We start from the raw sequence: 19,355 nt of genomic DNA, 5'->3' as shown, positions 1-19,355 counted from the left end.
CATTTACAACATAACAACCTGTAATTGACAATATTACCTCGCTGTTGGTCCTCTTCATTCGTTCCATGATAAATCTCCCACTATTTCCCCATCATCATTCCTTCAATCATCTGTAGTAGTTCTTGTACCTGATCGTCTGATTTACTCCTGATATTGAAACAGTAAAATCGTCCAAAAAAATTGTTTTAAGTGTGTAAATGAGTCTTAAAGCAGAAGCATGTGAACTTTATACCCACTGGAATAAACAACTGCAATCATTAAAAAAAAACAACTCTATATTAAGTTACAAGTTATCAATCCGATCTAAACAATGATCAATCAATATTGGAATTAAATGTTTTAATGTTTGACCTGAGAGCCTGTTCACATTCAAACTGGATTGAGTCTGAATCAGTGTTTTATTAGTGAATTAGACACATGTTTATCAGATGAAACTTGCCTGCAGTTTCATTCCTCACTGAAAAACACATTCACACTTACAGAAAATTCACTTCAACACAGTTTGATCTGAATCAGGACAGATTGATGCATTTTACTGAAGTGTGTCTCTCTCACCTCTGAACATGCTCTCATGGCTGTAATGAAAGAAAAGAAGCATTGAGCATCATTCATAATATTAATGAATGTTTCATTGATTCACACTATGTGAGTTTGTCTTCACATTGAACTGCAGCTCTAATGATTTATAGTTAATACCAAATAACATATTCATCTGTTTTAATGTTTAAACAGAAAATATGATTGAGTTGTTTAGAGAGATTGAGTTGATTTACTCCATCTGCAGAATCACAGATGAATCTTATCTGTAAATCTCATGATTTCAGATTCACACAGTGAGAAGTGATGAGACGATCAGAAGAGAAAGAAATAACAGGATTGTAGGATTTGGACTTTTGAATTTTATCTCTAGGACTGTTGGAAAGGAAACACTCGCCCTGGTGGTCCGGTCAGAACCCAGGTTCTTTCCTTTAATGACTTTACTGAAGCATTTGTTTGTTGTACAAAGATAAATAATTACAATAAGTAAATAATACAGACTTCAGATTCAATTATTTAACAGTCCAATATAACAAACAATAATACATGTATTATGGAATATTATTCGTAATTCACGAGTTCACACTTACAAATGATCAGGTAGTAAATAGTATGCGAAGCAGTATGTGTATTTGGCGTGCTGTCCGAGGAGAGGGCTCCGAGCTCGGTATTTGACCTGAACCCAGAGTTCTCCCCAAAAATTGAAAACCAATGCTGGACAGCAGCCGGAAACATTACTGATGACCCCCAAAAATTGCACTGCGTAGGCTGATTGTGCTGTTTGGAGGGTTAGTTTGAAGTGCCCGGGAGAGTTCTCGCCATATGGATGAAGACATCACTGCTGCGGCAGTGGAGATATTAGCCAGAGAATCTGAGCTCCTGCAGGAGCCGAGGCGACATCACTGCTGCGGCAGTGGAGATATTAGCCAGAGAATCTGAGCTCCTGCAGGAGCCGAGGCGATATCAATAGCCAGAGGAGCTGAGCTCTTGCAGGAGCCAAGGCGACATCACCGCTGCGGCAGTGGAGAGAATAGCCAGAGGAACTGAGCTCCTGCGGGAGCCGAGGCGACATCACTGCTGCGGCAGTGGAGAGAATAGCCAGAGGAACTGAGCTCCTGCGGGAGCCGAGGCGACATCACTGCTGCGGCAGTGGAGAGAATAGCCCAGAGAATCTGAGCTCCTGCGGGAGCCGAGGCGACATCACTGCTGCGGCAGTGGAGAGAATAGCCAGAAGGACTGAGTTCCTGCGGGAGCCGAGGCGACATCACTGCTGCGGCAGTGGAGAGAATAGCCAGAGGAACTGAGCTCCTGCGGTAGCCGAGACGACATCACTGCTGCGTCAGTGGAGAGAATAGCCAGAGAAACTGAGCTCCTGCGGGAGCCGAGTCGACATCACTGCTGCGGCAGTGGAGAGAATAGCCCAGAGAATCTGAGCTCCTGCGGGAGCCGAGGCGACATCACTGCTGCGGCAGTGGAGAGAATAGCCAGAGAAACTGAGCTCCTGCGGGAGCCGAGGCGACATCACTGCTGCGGCAGTGGAGAGAATAGCCAGAGAAACTGAGCTCCTGCGGGAGCCGAGTCGACATCACTGCTGCGGCAGTGGAGAGAATAGCCAGAGAAACTGAGCTCCTGCGGGAGCCGAGACGACATCACTGCTGCGGCAGTGGAGAGAATAGCCAGAAGGACTGAGCTCCTGCGGGAGCCGAGGCGACATCACTGCTGCGGCAGTGGAGAGAATAGCCAGAGAAACTGAGCTCCTGCGGGAGCCGAGGCGACATCACTGCTGCGGCAGTGGAGAGAATAGCCCAGAGAATCTGAGCTCCTGCGGGAGCCGAGGCGACATCACTGCTGCGGCAGTGGAGAGAATAGCCAGAGAAACTGAGCTCCTGCGGGACCCGAGGTGCATCACTGCTGTGGCAGTGTAGAAACTGGCCGGAAGAATTGAGCTCCTGCAGGAGCCGAGGTGCATTACAGCTGTGGCAGTGGAGAGAATAGCCAGAGGAACTGAGCTCCTGCAGGAGCCGAGGTGCATCACTGCTGCAGCAATAATAGAAAAAATTCAATTTTATTGGAATGATGGTATTAGTTGAGTTGGATATGGTGGCTTGTAGGTATGTGTGAGAGAACGAGCTGGAGCTGAAACTAGCTGATAAGTGTTTGTTGGGAAGCGATTAGATTGGATGTAGTTCTTAAAAGCTTCTGATGACCAGCGGCCAAGTGTTTGAATCTGATGCTGGGAGAGGCCTTTTTGGGTGGCTGTAGTTTCTGCTTCTATGGGGAATGGATTGTAGAGTTCTAGGGGAGGCAGCTTCAAGAATGTAGTTGGGAGGTGTCAAGGAGAGTTTTTAGTGGGTGGTTTATGGAAATATCAGCTCTGAATAATAAGGTACCAGGGTTGGGAATGGGTCCACCTCTGGTGCCAACAGCTTGAATTTCTAAGAGGATCTGATGTTGTTGGCAACAGAGTTTGGTTCCAAGGCTGTAGCATTTGGTGGGATGGGCATCAGGTTGTAGTAGACAGGGTGAACAGCGTTTTGTTTGTGGGACAGTGAAGAAAGGCTGGGACCGAGGCTGTTAGCGGAGGCAACCTCTTGCTCGGGCTGGCCCCTGGAGCCTGAGAAGGAACAAGGTGGATAGAAAAAGTCTAGGCCTGCGGCGATAGCGAAGTCAGCCTCACACTATGGTCCGTAGTTGAACTGTAGACCAAAGACAAAAGAGAGGTAGGGTGAGAGATTGCCTGATGAAATGGCTGAGATGGCTAAGCTAGTAAATTCCTGTTTAGAACAGTTTAGGAAGTTACATAAATATCCTATTGATTACTTATGCCGTGAAGCCTGGAAATGAACTAATGAAGTTAAAGGGTCATGAAACCCCAGAATACATTTGAGCTGTGAACAGATATGTATAGGCTGCACATCTTTGAAAACACTAAAGGTACTCATTTTATTTAAAAGTTTTATTTAATTTAAAAGTTAAAATTAGTTATTTATGCATTTTTCAGAGCAATTACTATCTTCCAGTTAGAAAAACAAAGTCGGAGCAACGTCACAAAACCTGAAGTCATCGTGTACTACCAGCAAGATCCGGAGTCCTGGTTGGCTCCAAGTATGGGCTGGTCGAACATGCTGACGTCAACAGTTTCTACATTTATTCATGAGAAAAAGCTCATTCAATCCAATCACTGTGCTGTAGCATAAGATTATAATTGCGGTATTATGCAAGAGTTGGTGTTCGTTTCCTCAGTGCTACAACACAATGTGTTTTCCTGCGATGCGACCAGAGCAGAAGTTTGGGTGCCTGCAGTTTGTTTTGCTGTGATCTGCCAGCACAAATGGAAAATATGTTTGCATGAGATCGCATTACAATGGAGAATTCAAATATCACAAAAGCGCCGTTCATCACCTCTGCGTTCAGACACGCGAGCCGTATGTATGTTTCCCCCAGCACAGCAGCACATGAGTGTTGTTTTGTTTTTTGCCTATGATGCGGTCAGAACTGAAGTTTGAATACGAACACATGAAAACTACGATTGTTATGCTATACACGCGGAGTGCGCATATGATCGGTTTCAGTGCAGAGCTTCGCGTTGTGTTTAACAACACTAGCCACGTAGATCATAGCTCATGCAGAATAAAGTATTCATGTTTAAAGTTTTTATAGACATATTTCACACATTCTCCTGCACCAAACATGAACCAGCATGGTATATGCACACATATTTCATTAAGTCTTCTTCAAATTAATTGTATGTGCAAACTGGACACTGATACAGTGGTGTATCCTATCTGAACGCAATGACACAATTATTCTAATAGACAAAAGACTGATTTTGAGAGTGCAGTGCTCGTAAATGTAATCAAAGTAGCCTATTATTAGCCTATTCTTTCACATTTCTCCCTTGTGCTTGGGAATTTGTTGTCATTTTCTCTGTGCTCATATATTAATATTCATTATTGTGTATAATGAGTGTGTTCTGTGCTTCATTGGTTGTTCTCTCCCCTCTTCTCCCCCTCTACACTCCCACTTTTCCAGAGCTTTACATGCTCATTTTAACAGTTTTTTGAGCTTTGAGGTGTGAACAACCAGGGTAAAACAGGGGGTTTCATGACCCTTTAAAGACCAGAAATCAAAAGAGACTTACTTGTAAAAGACAGAGCTTTGCATAACTGTAAGATTTATTTAAATGTATCAGCAAAAGAACAATTGTAAGAATTTGTCCTACCAGTCTCTGTGTCTCTTTACCAGCGGTGGTTGAAGTTACTTCAAAACAGAAATACATATTATGACTTTAAGTTTCTAAGCCATTTTGTTGATGAATCGCAGGACAGCGATGACAATAAGTTCTGAGTTTCAATGATTCTGTATGCAACCGTGCATGCAATCTGAACGTGATGTACGAGCATATAACAGCTGTGTGCGTGTTTAAACCACAAGCGGCACCTTAACTTTTACAGAAACTGTTAAAAATGTGAATTCCCCCAATCAACATTGATCCAGATGGCATAACAGTGGAAATTAATTCAGGGACAGAAAACGAGAAGAATTTTAACTGTGCTCTTGCAGAGTTCAGCTGATAGAGTGGAAAGTGTGAGCTGGCTGGGACTGAATCTGCGCTGCGGCGCGGCTCTGGCTTGCTGAAGGCCTGCTGCGGCGGCCTGATGATGGAGGAATGCCCATTCCTTCACAGGAAGAGGTGTCATTGCCCGAGACTCGAGCTTGGTGCTCGACTGCCTTGTTGTCCATTTCTTTATGGCAGTAATGATAGAATGGGCAGGACTAGGGAAATACACGGAAGTAGATCGTTGATGTTTCAACCGCAGTGACGAGAGTAGGCCTCGGCGTCTTGGCATGTGGGGACCCGTTTGTTTGGGCTGACGCCCCCGAGATAACTCTTAGAGATCAGCGCCGGTGTAATTGCTCCTAGTAAGGCCAGAGGATTGTAGCAAATATTCCTTGAGGACGAAAGATTCTTCATTGGATGCAAAAAGAGATTAATTTCTGATATGTTGGGAACTTAGGGCGGGTCAGATGCTGTAAAACTGTCGAGGAATATGGGTGAGTCAACTCTGTCTATATATGTAATGTTGGAGATTGAGACGACAGGGTGGTAGATCCAAATGCAAGCTTTATTAAAAGAGCGTAGTCACACAAGCAGGAAGTCCAACACCAGCAAACAGGATCAGGAGAGACAAGGCAAAGGGTAGTCCAAAACACAGGCAAATATCAGGGCAGGCAGCAAACGATCATAATCCAGGAAACAGTCCAAAGTCAAAAATACAGGCAGAGCAAGAAACACAGAGACAAGGTCGAAAACAAGGTGCAACACAGAGCTAAACAATACTCAGTGTGTGATTGGTTCCTAGATGGGGAATTGTGGGAAATGTAGTCCAGAGTGATGTGTGACTGTCCATGCGTTCCATTCGGAAGGACTCATCCCTATGCCCTAATTCCTTCAAAGGGTTTACCCTCCGGAGTGAGAGCTTCGAAGGGATAAAAAAAATAACTATTTTTTTAGAACGCACTTCTGTCATCTTAACGTGACAATCAAGGAGGAGTAGATTGTGCAAGCTGCGCCCTTTGATTAACATTAGTTTATTTATTTATTTTTATCGCACCATATTGTATATTGTATCTATGAATTTGAAACATTTGAACTGACTGATAAATGGAGCTGTAAAGTATTTTTGTTGAAGTACAATGTCGTTTTGACCATATTAACGTACCAAATCTTACTCGTATAAATAGTACAGTAGTATAGAAAAATACTATACATACATTCATAGATAAAATCGAACTCCGAGCCTCCTGTACCCATTCTGTGACGTCAAACAACTTCCCTGTGCAAAGGATCATGGGGGCCTGAAGTGTCCATCAGTTGTATCCTTCGAAATCCTTCAGAAGGGCCATTTGAAGTGGGCAGTTTTGAGCACTTTGGTTTGGAACGACCCTTCAATATGGCGGCCATGGTTATTTTAACTCCGAAGAGCCCTTTGGAGGGCGATATATCCCGTTTGGAACGCACCACCTGTGTGCCGTGAACCGGTGACCTCAGGCGGGGAGTAGCAGGAAACAGCAGGTGCAGGATACATGATAATATATATGCTTTCACTCATGCTGATTGGGTAGATATGTTGATTACAAATTGCTAACAGCTGGCTAAAGTGACGTGATGATTAGCCAGATTATTTGAATGTTGCTCCTCCCGAATTTTGTCAATCAAACATTAAGTGAAATACTATAGCTCCATGATTAACCATTTAACTATAATCTTCAACTCACACTTATACTTGCAATTTACTGCAAACATCTAAAACATGACTAACAATCTCCCTCAACAGAAGACGACATCAGTATAATCAAAGTGATCATATAATCTGACGACAGATGTAAATATGAACAGATAGTTCATACACGCTAGTTAAACATGTTTAATTAGATGCTTAATTTAGTTATAATAACATCAACACTCAACAATTAAATGCCAGATTACAAGCTAAACTTTCTCATAACTGTATATCAACAGTAAATAACTCACTTTATAAGATGAACGCACTAGAGGCTAGTGAGGGAAGGAAATTGTACTAGACAAAATTCGGCTATTTTAACAGTTTTACCACAAATATCGTCTTTCAGATGATCCTTGAAGCCAAAGCCAAAATCAAAATCAAAAATAAAATTAGCTTAATATCACAGGCCTAAAGTGTAAGCAGATGTTTGATGTTTAGTTCTCTCCTGGCTCTCAGCTGGGCGCTGGTGTTGCAATGGAACGGTCTATTGTCGCTTCTTGTTAGTGTATATTCTCAAGTCAAAAAAAGTCAAATTTATTTATATAGCGCTTTTACAATTGGTAATTGTTTCAAAGCAGCTTTACATATTAGAAGCACAGAAAAAAGGGAAGTGATTAAAAATAAGCTGTACAAACAAGCGTGGTAATATGTAACTTATACAAGATGGTGCTACATTAAGCCAATGTCGGCTGACTCCCAGGGGTGGAAAAAAACCCCTAGGAGAAAACCCAGCGTGCTAACACTGGGAAAAAGTCCTAGGAGGGAAAAAACCCCTTGGAAGATATATATAATATATGTAAATGGATATGGAGATCAAAATCTGAATTATACATTTTTATTATAGAGATTAAAAATAGATTATATATAAATATATGTAAGCGGATACAGGGATTAAAAATCTAAATTATAGATGCAGCCAGAACTGGATCTGTAGGCCCATTGTCTCCTGGGCTACGTTGTAGTCAGGTCCAGACACAGGTTCTCCATCTGATCTGGATACGGCCTGGATCCAGCACCCGGCAAACCTCAGGATAAGCAGAGAGACAGATATTAGCGTAGATGCCATTCTTATTCTGATGTACAGGTATATCTAGTGTTATAGGAAATGTTCTCGGTTCCGGCCGACCTAATTATTGCAGCGTAACAATCCTTGAACGGATTTGAAAAATGTTAATGTATTGATAATGTGTTATGTGTATGCAAGAGCAAAGAGATGTGTTTTTAGTCTAGATTTAAACTGACAGAGTGTGTCTGCTTCCCGAACAATGCTAGGAAGATTATTCCAGAGTTTAGGTGCTAAATAGGAAAAGGATCTGCCGCCTTCAGTTGATTTTGATATTCTGGGTATTATCAACTGGCCTGAATTCTGAGATCGCAATAAACGTGAAGGACTATAATGCATTAAGAGCTCGCTTAGGTACTGGGGAGCTAAACCATTTAGAGCTTTATAAGTAAGTAGCAAGATTTTAAAATCTATACGATGTTTAATAGGGAGCCAATGTAATGTTGACAGAACTGGGCTAATATGGTCATACTTTCTGGTTCTAGTAAGAACTCTAGCTGCCGCATTTTGGACCAACTGTAGTCTGTTTAAAAGCCGAGCAGAACAACCACCCAGTAGAGCGTTACAATAATCTAGTCTTGAGGTCATGAATGCATGAACCAACTCATTGAGAGCATATGTCGTAATTTAGATATATTTTTTAGATGGAAGAAGGCGGTTTTACAGATACTAGAAACATGACTTTCAAATGAAAGATTGGTATCAAAGAGCACACCCAGGTTCCTAACTGAGGACGAAGATTTAATGGAGCACCCGTCAAGTGTTAGAGAGTATTCAAGGTTTTTTCGTGAGGAAGTTTTTGGTCCAAAGATTAGGATATCATTTTTTTCTGAATTTAATAATAAGAAATTTCTTGTCATCCAGTTTTTAATGTCAGCTATGCATTCTGTTAGTTTTGTGAATTTGTAGGTTTCGTCAGGGCGCGAGGAAATATAGAGCTGAGTATCGTCAGCGTAGCAGTGAAAACTAACACCATGCTTCCTAATTATCTCTCCTAAGGGCAGCATGTACAGAGTGAAAAGCAACGGTCCTAGTACTGAGCCTTGTGGTACTCCATATTGAACTTGTGATCGATACGACATCTCTTCATTAACTACTACAGACTGATAACGGTCAGATAAGTAAGATTTGAACCATGCCAAAGCAATTCCACTAATGCCAATATAGTTTAAGTCTTTTTAAAAGAATGTTGTGATCGATAATGTCAAAAGCAGCACTGAGATCTAATAACACTAATAGAGAAATACAGCCACGATCGGATGATAAGAGTAGATCGTTTGTAACTCTAACGAGAGCAGTCTCAGTACTATGGTATGGTCTAAATCCTGACTGGAAATCCTCACAGATTCCATTTCTTTCTAAAAAGGAGCACAGTTGTGTTGAAACTGCCTTTTCTAGTATCTTTGACTGAAAAGGTAGATTCGAGATTGGCCTGTAATTTACTAAATCTCTCGGATCTAGTTGAGGTTTTTTAATAAGAGGTTTAATAATAGCCTGCTTAAAGGTTTTTGGCACGTATCCTAGTGTTAACAATGAATTAATTATATCAAGAAGTGGACCTACGACCTCTGGAAGCATTTCTTTCAGTAGTTTAGTCGGCATTGGGTCTAACATACATGTTGTTGATTTTGATGATTTGATAAGTTTAGATAATTCTTCCTCTCCTATAGCGGCGAATGATTCTAGTTTTACCTCAGAGACACTACAGTGCACTGTCTGAAGTGAAACTGTAGACGGTTGCATGTTTATAATTTTCTCTCTAATATTGTCAATCTTGCAAGTAAAGAAGTTCATAAAGTCATTACTGCTGTGCTCTTTGGAAACGTCAGCAGTTGAATCTCTGTTTCTAGTTAATTTAGCCACTGTGTCAAATAAATACCTAGGATTATGTTTGTTTTCTATTAAGAGATTTGAAAAATAAGTAGATCTAGCATTTCTTATAGCCGTTCTGTACTCAATCATTTTTTCTTTCCACAAAAGGCGAAAAACTTCTAGTTTTGTTTTCTTCCAACTACGTTCAGCTTTTCTCACAGCTCGTTTTAGAGCCTGAGTGTGCTCATCATACCACGGCGTTGGATTAGTTTCCTTAATCTTCTTTAGACGTAAAGGAGCGACTGCATCTAATGTGCTGGAAAAGAGAGAGCCAATAGTTTCTGTTGCAGCATCGAGTACTTCTAAGTTGTCAGGTATACCAAGGCGATGAAACTGCTCGGGCAGATTATTTATAAAGCAATCTTTAGTGGTAGACGTGATGGTTCTACAATATTTATGGCTGGGTGGTGGTTTTGTAGCCTTGGCTAATTGTATTATACACGAGACTAAATAATGATCTGATATATCATCGCTCTGCTGTAGAATTTCAACAGCATCAATATCAATTCCATGCGACAGTATTAGATCTAGGGTATGATTACAACAATGAGTGGGTCCTGACACGTGTTGTCTAACTCCAATAGAGTTTAAAATGTCTGCAAATGCCAATCCAAATGCGTCTTTATTATTATCTACATGGATATTAAAATCACCAACAACAAGGACTTTATCCGCAGCCAGTACTAACTCTGATAGAAAATCAGCAAATTCTTTGATAAAGTCAGTATGGTGTCCTGGTGGCCTGTATATAGTAGCCAGCACAAATGTCAACTTACATAATGTTACATAAAGCACCATCACTTCAAAGGAATTATATTTGAAATTCTTTTGAATGATTCTAAATATATATTACTATAAATTACAGCAACACCTCCCCCTTTGCCTTTCTGTCGAGGATTGTGTTGATAATCATAACCTTGAGGACTAGACTCATTTAAAGTAATGTAATCGTCTGGTTTTAGCCAGGTTTCTGTCAAACACAGCAAGTCTAGTTTATTGTCTGTGATAATTTCATTTACAATAAGTGCTTTTGAAGAAATAAATCTAATATTCAGTAACCCAAGCTTTATCATTTGTTTATCTGATTTATCTGTGATTTTCATTTTTTGAACATCAATTAAATTTTTACCCTTAAAAGGTTTTGGAAGTTTTTTGTATTTACTAGTTCGAGGTACAGACACAGTCTCTATGTGATAATATCTAGGTGAAAGAGTTTCTATGTGCTGTGAATTATCTGAGTTCTGTGACGTGAGGCGGCTAGCAGACGGTCGGTTTAGCTAGTTTGTCTGCGTCCTGATCTGGGCCCTGGTTTACCATTTTTAAATAAGGCATTATGTGTGCATTATTAGAATACCCTTATGATGCATTATAAATGCAGGCTTCATCTGGTGCTATAATGCATCATACTCTTAAAAGTTAGAACTACAAATAGCTAAGTATTATAATGTATTATAACTACTGTTATGTTTTAATGTTGTTTATAATGCATTATGCATGTATTATAATGCATTAAGTGTACTCTTATAATGCATTATAAATACAGGCTTTTTTTGAGTAAAGAAAATGCTGTACTTATCATTAATAAAGTACAGACAAAAAAAAAAAAAAAAAAATTATTAACCAATATTTTTTTTCTATTCAAATCCGTTTCGGATTGGTAATAATACAGAAGGAACACATGAACAGAAACAATAAAATACTGATTCTGCTCAGAGTGAACCGATTGATTTTTTTTGTTTTTGCGGAAGCAGAAGCTGTAACAGATGTTCTCTTAGAGATAAGTTGTCTTTATGTTGTTCTTGACACACCTCACCACACTTCCCCTTATGTTGATTTCACAAGTGCTACTTAGAAAAAAACATGTGCAGTTATTTTCCACTGATGAGGCTGTTTTTCACAAGAACAGAGAGAAAACAAGTATCAATGCATCATATTATAAATCGAGAGAATAAATGATAAAACATTTTTCTACTACACCTTCAGATAATGATTGACTTTGTTTTTTCAGACTGCCAGAACAGGCGTGCTGCTTACCACTTTTCAAATGATTACTGTCATCTATCAGAATCAGCTTTATTGGAGCCTGGTCTCATTGGTAATACATAGGCATTAATACGCAACTTTCAAAGTCACAAAACGTACATTTTTGTATATTTGCAAAAGAAGTACCTATTTTCTATTATCTGCAGGACCCACTGAGATATATTTGGCAGCAGTTTCCACACTGCCAGAAAATCTACAAAGGGTACCAGTCTCTGGTGTCAAATGTGTGACCAGCTCGGTCTGCTGCATACTGACCTCTGTGTGGGAGACTGTGTGCTGGCTTCAACGGGGACACTGTATTTCCCTCTACTGCAGAACATACAGTCATTCACATTTAAAACTCCTATATTAAAAAAATAGCTAAATAAAATGCATTGCACATGTACCAAGAGTCACTTGCTAAGAGGAGCCAGCACCAGGGTCAGACTGTACAGCCCCTGTGACCCCATCCATAATGGGCTGTCCCGTATTAAATCTCAGAGCCAACTCCTCCACCACAGTGTATTCTGGGAGAGGTGGTCATCCCCCAGTTCTCCGAATTTCACACTTTTTTCTGTTTGCTGCAAACAAGCATTTGTGATAAAATATTCACAAAAATAATCAAAAGTTGTGGTAAATACTCACAACTCTGAATTATATTTTTATATTTTGTCTTGATCTGCTGCCAAGAATGGCCTTACAATCGTTAAGTGTGTCCTCGGCTTATGCTGCTGTGTCCTAATAAAGATTCTAGAGAAGGTTTTTAGGCTGATTCAGCGCAACTCCAAAAAGGAGGACAAATGAGTGTCCGGTTTGAGGCTGTGCCGGACAGGGGGCTTAAAATCTGGACTGTCCAGCCAAAATCCGGACGTATGGCCACCCTAGTTCAAGTTCAAGTTCAAGTTTATTTGTATAGCACATTTCCAACAGCCCCCAGGCTGACCAAAGTGCTTTACAGAAGAGAAAGAATATCACACATACAACAAAATAAACCAGAAGAAAAAAGAAAAAATATATATATATAAAACCACCTATTAAAAGTTAACATATCATGGAGATCAGTACACTAAAGAAAATAAAAACGTTTTTAGCAAGGACTTAAAAATAGGCAAGGAAGGGGCCAGTATCAACCCTAGTATGATAGTATGATAACCCTAGTATCAACACATCTCAAAAAAGTTGGGACAAGGCCATGTTTACCACTGTGTGGCATCCCCTCTTCTTTTTATAACAGTCTGCAAACGTCTGGGGACTGAGGAGACAAGTTGCTCAAGTTTAGGAATAGGAATGTTGTCCCATTCTTGTCTAATACAGGCTTCTAGTTGCTCAACTGTCTTAGGTCTTCTTTGTCGCATCTTCCTCTTTATGATGCTCCAAATGTTTTCTGTGGGTGAAAGATCTGGACTGCAGGCTGGCCATTTCAGTACCCGGATCCTTCTTCTATGCAGCCATGATGCTGTAATTGATGCAGTATGTGGTCTGGCATTGTCATGTTGGAAAATGCAAGGTCTTCCCTGAAAGAGACGACGTCTGGATGGGAGCATATGTTGTTCTAGAACTTGGATATACCTTTCAGCATTGATGGTGCCTTTCCAGATGTGTAAGCTGCCCATGCCACACGCACTCATGCAACTCCATCCCATCAGAAATGCAGGCTTCTGAACTGAGTGCTGATAACAACTTGGGTTGTCCTTGTTCTCTTTAGTCCAGATGACATGGCGTCCCAGTTTTCCAAAAAAGTTATAATTTTGGGGGAATTGGTGATCCTCTGCCCATCTTGACTTCTGAGAGACACTGCCACTCTGAGAGGCTCTTTTTATACCCAATTATGTTGCCAATTGACCTAATAAGTTCCAAATTGGTCCTCCAGCTGTTCTTTATATGTACATTTAACTTTTCCAGCCTCTTATTATACCTGTCCCAACTTTTTTGGAATGTGTAGCTCTCATGAAATCCAAAATGAGCCAATATTTGGCATGACATTTCAAAATGTCTCACTTTCAACATTTGATATATTATCTATATTCTATCATGAATAAAATATAAGTTTATGAGATTTGTAATTATTGCATTCCTTTTTTATTCACAATTTGTACAGCGTCCCAGTTTTTTGTTAATTAAACATTGTGTGTGATTTATTAATAATGAACTATTAATAGTGAACTAAATGAGGGCCAGTTAGTATTGTTTTAAAGTTTGACTAAATATTTTTGTTGTTAGATTTTATTTAGAAAAGAATGTGCAAATGGCATATTTTATTGGGGAATAAATATTTTTAGCAGTAATTTCATGATCATCAAAAGACTTTTACCATTAACTAAAATGTTTTGTTGAGAAAGGGACACATTATCTTTCTGCGAATCTACATTTCATAATCACTATGCAATGAAAATGTATTTAAACTTGAATTTGTATTTGTGGTTTGCTCGTATATTGCCTGCTTGCAGTTAATTTATAAAAAGTGCTGGAGCTTGACCGATATGTATTTCTAACAGCATAATGTCTCCTTAATACAAAACATATGAAGTTAAATGGAGATTCAGTTAGATTTCAATGCACTTCTGTGATTGTAGACAATGCAGCGTCTGAACAGGACTTTTATTTTGGAGTGACGACATGACGTCATACGACTGCGCCGCGCTCCTGCTTCTGTGATTCTGCTGAAGAAAGGTTTGTTTTAAGAATTTAAGCTGTTTTAATCGATAGAAACAGTTCAGTGATTTATAGTTGTGTTTTTGTTTTAAACAATCGATGTTAAATGAGTTTATTTACTATTTAATGTAACATTGTGATTCTTTATCTAACTGTAATGAAGGATATTTGTGTGAGTAAAGCTCATATCCACAGAGAAATGAGACGCAGGTTTACGGTTTCTCATCACTCTATATATCATAAATCAGTTTATCATGAACACGAGTTCAGTCTCTGGAGAGTAATGATGGAGAAACTGAACTTTTCAACTCCGAGTCAATTGAGTCAAACACTTCGATAAATGATTCAGTGAATCACGACACGTGCTGCTCAAACAGTGAACATGAACGAGAACAACAAACACTAACAAACTAACTAATCATGTTTCCATCAGTCATAAATGCCTAAATATAAAGTCTATTAATTTGCAGCGTTAGTTTTTTGTGTTTTTGTCAAACAGGGTCATTTAAGACCATTAACTCTTGTTAATTATTCTCTTCTTAAAGATGGCATTTATTAAAGAGGAAACTGAAGATATGAAGATAATTATTAAAGAGGAAACTGAAGACATAAAGATGGAGTTTATTAAAGATGAGACTGAAGATATAAAGATTGAAGAAACATTCAGAATGAAACATGAAGATACTGAGGAACAAACAGGTGAGTTTTATTCTCAAATTTGATCATTATTAAAATGTGCAGCTCTACAGAAATGGAGAATATCCAGAAGTGTAATTTTACAGAGAAGTGTCCGAATTCACTCAGTCGGTTCATTTACTCCTTCAAGTGGACTTAATAATGCTTACTCTAGCTCTAAAATAACTAATTACTCTAGTGAGTACATGTACATCACTTTAAAATTCAGTGTTTCCATTAAATGTGATCCTGGACCACAAAACCAGTCGTAAGTCGCACAGGTATATTTGTAGCAATAGCCAACAATACACTGTATGGGTCAAAATTATAAATTGTTCTTTTATGCCAAAAAGCATTAGTATTAAGTATTAAGATATTAAGTAAAGATCATGTTTCATGAAGATATTTTGTACATTTTTTACCATAAATATATAAATGTATTTTTGTAAGGAATGTATGCCAAGGACTCCTGTTTGTGTGTCTCACTTTAAAAGCCAATAGTAAATGAAACCAAGTAGATAACACAATAATTCTTTTTGCATACAAAATCAGAGACTGAAGAATAAATACGTTTTTATTATTTTTTACAATTTTACAATATCAAAACTGTGGTACAGGTGTCTTATGGCAGTATATACAGTCATTCATTATACAATGGTAGTTCAATAGACGAGTGAAGGGTAATAGCACCAAACTAGACAAGAATCAAGAAATGTAGACAATCAAACTACATTCTCAAGGAAATTCCAAAGAGGGGACCAAACACGCCAAAAATCATTAGACCTCTGGTGTAAGTCACAGGTTAATTTTTCTAAAGGTAGGGAAGTAGCAATTTGAGTCAACCACATATTGACAGAAGGAACCTGAGGAGTGGACCATAACAAAAGTATAAATTTTTTTGCCAGAAAGGTACAAAGATGTAGCACACATTCTAGATCATGGCTGAGGTGCAATTCAGCTTTACAGTTCAAGAGATAGACCTTCGGGGATAGAGCAAAAGATTTACCAATGACCCTCTGTACAACTTTATGCATCTCTTTCCTGTAGGTCTTGATCATGTCACAGTCCCAAAATACATGCATAACCGTGCCAATATTAGACTTGCACTTAAAACACAATTGAGAAACATTAGGAAAAATCTTGTGGAGGCGAACTGGTGTTAAATAAGTTCTATAAATAAACTTAAAATTTTGCTCATGACTCTATTGATGCGCCTCTAAAGTAGACGCTGGAGCATGCCGAAAGCCAGTCCTCGTCACTGAGATTTGTTCCAAAGTCTTTTTCCCATGCTAATTTCAGAGGGTCAAAGGAGGAGGAGCCAACATTAGATAGCATAGTATAAAAAACAGAGATCTTCCTTTTGAGAGAAAATGAAGAGTACAATTGTTTTTCTATATCAAAAATATCCAAGCGTATTCTCTTGTCCTTTAGAAGTGATTCCAGAAAATGTCGTAATTGCAAGAATTTGTAGAAATCGCTATTTGGTAAATTAAATTCTTGTTTTAACAACTGAAATGGTTTCAAGCTTTCCTTGTCAAGTAAATGGTCCAGCTCCTGAATTCCCCTCAGTCTCCATGGTCGAAGACTAATGTTCTGAATAGCAGGGGGTAAGTCAGGGTTGAGTGAAATAGGAGACTTCAAAGATAGGATGCATGGAATATTTAAATACTTCAAAATATCTTTCTTATATCTTTACATTTTATGTACACTGTAAATAAATGGTAGGGTACACAACAAATTTGGAAAACACCTCAAAGCCTCAATCCCCACCCACTGAGAATCTCTTCTATTTAGAAACCAGTTTATCATATTTTTAATCTGGGCAGACCAAAAATATAACTGGAAGTTAGGAAGTGCAACCCCTCCTAATTCTCTGGGTTTCAGTAGGGTAGAAAATTTGAGTATTGGCTTTTTTTTTATTCCAGATGAATTTTGATGTAATGGAATTTAACTTTTTAAAGAAGCAGCAGTCAAATAGCAGGGCAGACTTTGAAATAAAAAGTTCAGCCTAGGTAGGATGTTCATCCTAATTACGTTAATCTTGCCCAGAAATGAAATGGGAAATGAGATCATTAATCAGAGGCTTTAAGATTGGGCGAATCGTTCCAAAATTGCTTGTAAAATTCGAGTGAAAACCCATCTGGGCCCAGAGCTTTGCCTGATGGCATGGATTGAATAGCTTGCCAGATTTCCTCTTTAGTGAAGGGGGCATTTAAAAAAGTTCTGTTTACTTCAGAGACAACAGGAAGAGAAATTTTACGCAAATAGTCCGATAAATCCCCCTTCAAACTACAGCCCTCAGATTTGTATGAGGTCCTATAAAAATTGGAAAGAGTATCATTGATTATCTGGGGATCAAAAGAGACCCTGCCCTCTGGAGTCCTGATTGCCTTTATAACTCTTTCTTGTTGTGTTTTTTTTTTTTTTTTTTTTTGAGTTGATATGCAAGTAGACGGCTAGGTTTATTTCCGAATTCATAATATTTTTGCTTACTAAAAAACAGTAATTTCTTAATATGCTCCATGTGGTCTAAATTTAGTTTCGCTCTGGCTCTGATCAGCTGAATCCAATTGATCTGATTTGGTATTTGTTTGTGTTGGTTTTCTAAATGGATCACTTCGGTCTCTAATTCTCTCCTTTTTTTGGTCTTGAGTTTACTTACTAAAGAGGCATAGGAGATAATATGGCCCCGTAACACCGCTTTAGCAGCATCCCACTTTGTCGCCGAAGAAACAGGAGAGTTCTGGTTGTCCTGCCAGTAATTGACTATTTTCTGTTTTAGGAACATACAAAAATCGTCATTGTTCAGATGTGAAACGTTAAACTTCCAATAATTAGATTTGGGAATGGACAAATTGACATCAAGGTCTAAATAAACAGGACTGTGGTCAGACAGAACAATAGGGCCAATACAGCAAGATTTCACTTGGTGAATGCAATCGGACGGTGCGAAAAAATAATCCAACCTGGAATAAGAATTATGAGGGTGAGAATAGAATGTGTAATTTCTGTCTTTCGGGTGTAGCTCCCTCCAAATATCTGCTAGGCCTAAGTCTTTACAGACATTATGTAAAGTACGGGAGGATTTGTGGCCTGTCATTGTCTGTGGGGTGGATTTATCCAAATTATTATCAATTATACAATTAAAATCACCGCCCAAGAACCCCAGGTTTCCGCAAAACCGGTTAAACTGCAAAACTGTCTGAGATATAAAACTGGGGCAGTCAATATTTGGGGCATATACATGTCCAATAGTGAGATGCACTCCAAAAATATAGCCGGAGATTAATACGAATCTCCCCTCAGAGTCAGATTCTACATAATCCAGACTGAATGGGATGTTCTTGTGAATTAAAGTTGCTACCCCTCTAATATTTGACGTAAAAGAAGAGTAATATATCTGGCCCACCCAGTCTCTTTTAAGCTTACAATGCTCATTATCCGATAAGTGGGTTTCCTGCAGCAGAGCTATGGATACACGCTCTTTTTTTTGAGAAATGTCAAAATTTTCTTCCTCTTTATAACATGGCCAATACCCTTCACATTCCAAGTTACTAACTTGACTATATCATGCATGCAAACAAAAACAAAATTCAAAGATGCTGATGAGCTGACAAACATAATTCTTGCACAAAGAAGACACCGAATTTGAACAGAACAGTACCACATATTGAACACTGAATTACCCCAAAAAAGTCCGCCCCCCCAGGCCCCATCCCCAAACGATAGGGCACAAAGAACATCAAAAAGTCACAGAATGAGATGATGAACGAAAATAAACGTCATCATACTAATGCCACTGAGAAAAATAGCCCCCTCAAGAGTCGGTCCTATATAAACTATAAAATAGAATACATAATTAAAATGACAGAGCCCAATGAGAAGGGGGAAAAAAAAAAAAAGTGAAAGTATAGCAACCCTGTCCTAAACCTTTTAAATCCCCTTACAAAAAAAAAAAAAAAAATTATTATGGATAATGAATATCAAAAGCAACAATCTACAGTAGTGGTCTAAATAAAATAAATAAATAAAACAAAACAAAAGGATAAGAAAATAAGAGAAAAGGAAAAGAAAATAAGAGAAAAGAAAAAAGAAAAGGAGAGAGAAAAAGCTACACTTAATCACTTACGTCTGTTGGTCTCAAAAAAGAAAGTAATCCTCCGACAAATAGAAAGTACCTTACATTGCAGATAAAGATAAGAAAAAAAAGAAAGTTATCTGTCCAGTGAGTCCAAAAAAGCTTTAGC

The 19,355-nt window shown here is 38.8% G+C and overlaps 2 pseudogenes; one reads left to right on the top strand and one right to left on the bottom strand.

Moving 5' to 3' along the window:
• The window catches only part of LOC137007702 (uncharacterized), a 1,237,067-nt pseudogene that overhangs the window by 11,273 nt on the left and 1,206,439 nt on the right, over positions 1-19,355 (top strand).
• On the bottom strand, positions 7,783-8,897 carry LOC137007609 (uncharacterized; annotated as a pseudogene).

This window comes from Chanodichthys erythropterus, chromosome 3, assembly GCF_024489055.1.
Source record: "Chanodichthys erythropterus isolate Z2021 chromosome 3, ASM2448905v1, whole genome shotgun sequence".
In the NCBI taxonomy this organism is placed as follows: Eukaryota; Metazoa; Chordata; class Actinopteri; order Cypriniformes; family Xenocyprididae; genus Chanodichthys; species Chanodichthys erythropterus.
This window is presented reverse-complemented; position numbering and strand designations above follow the sequence as displayed.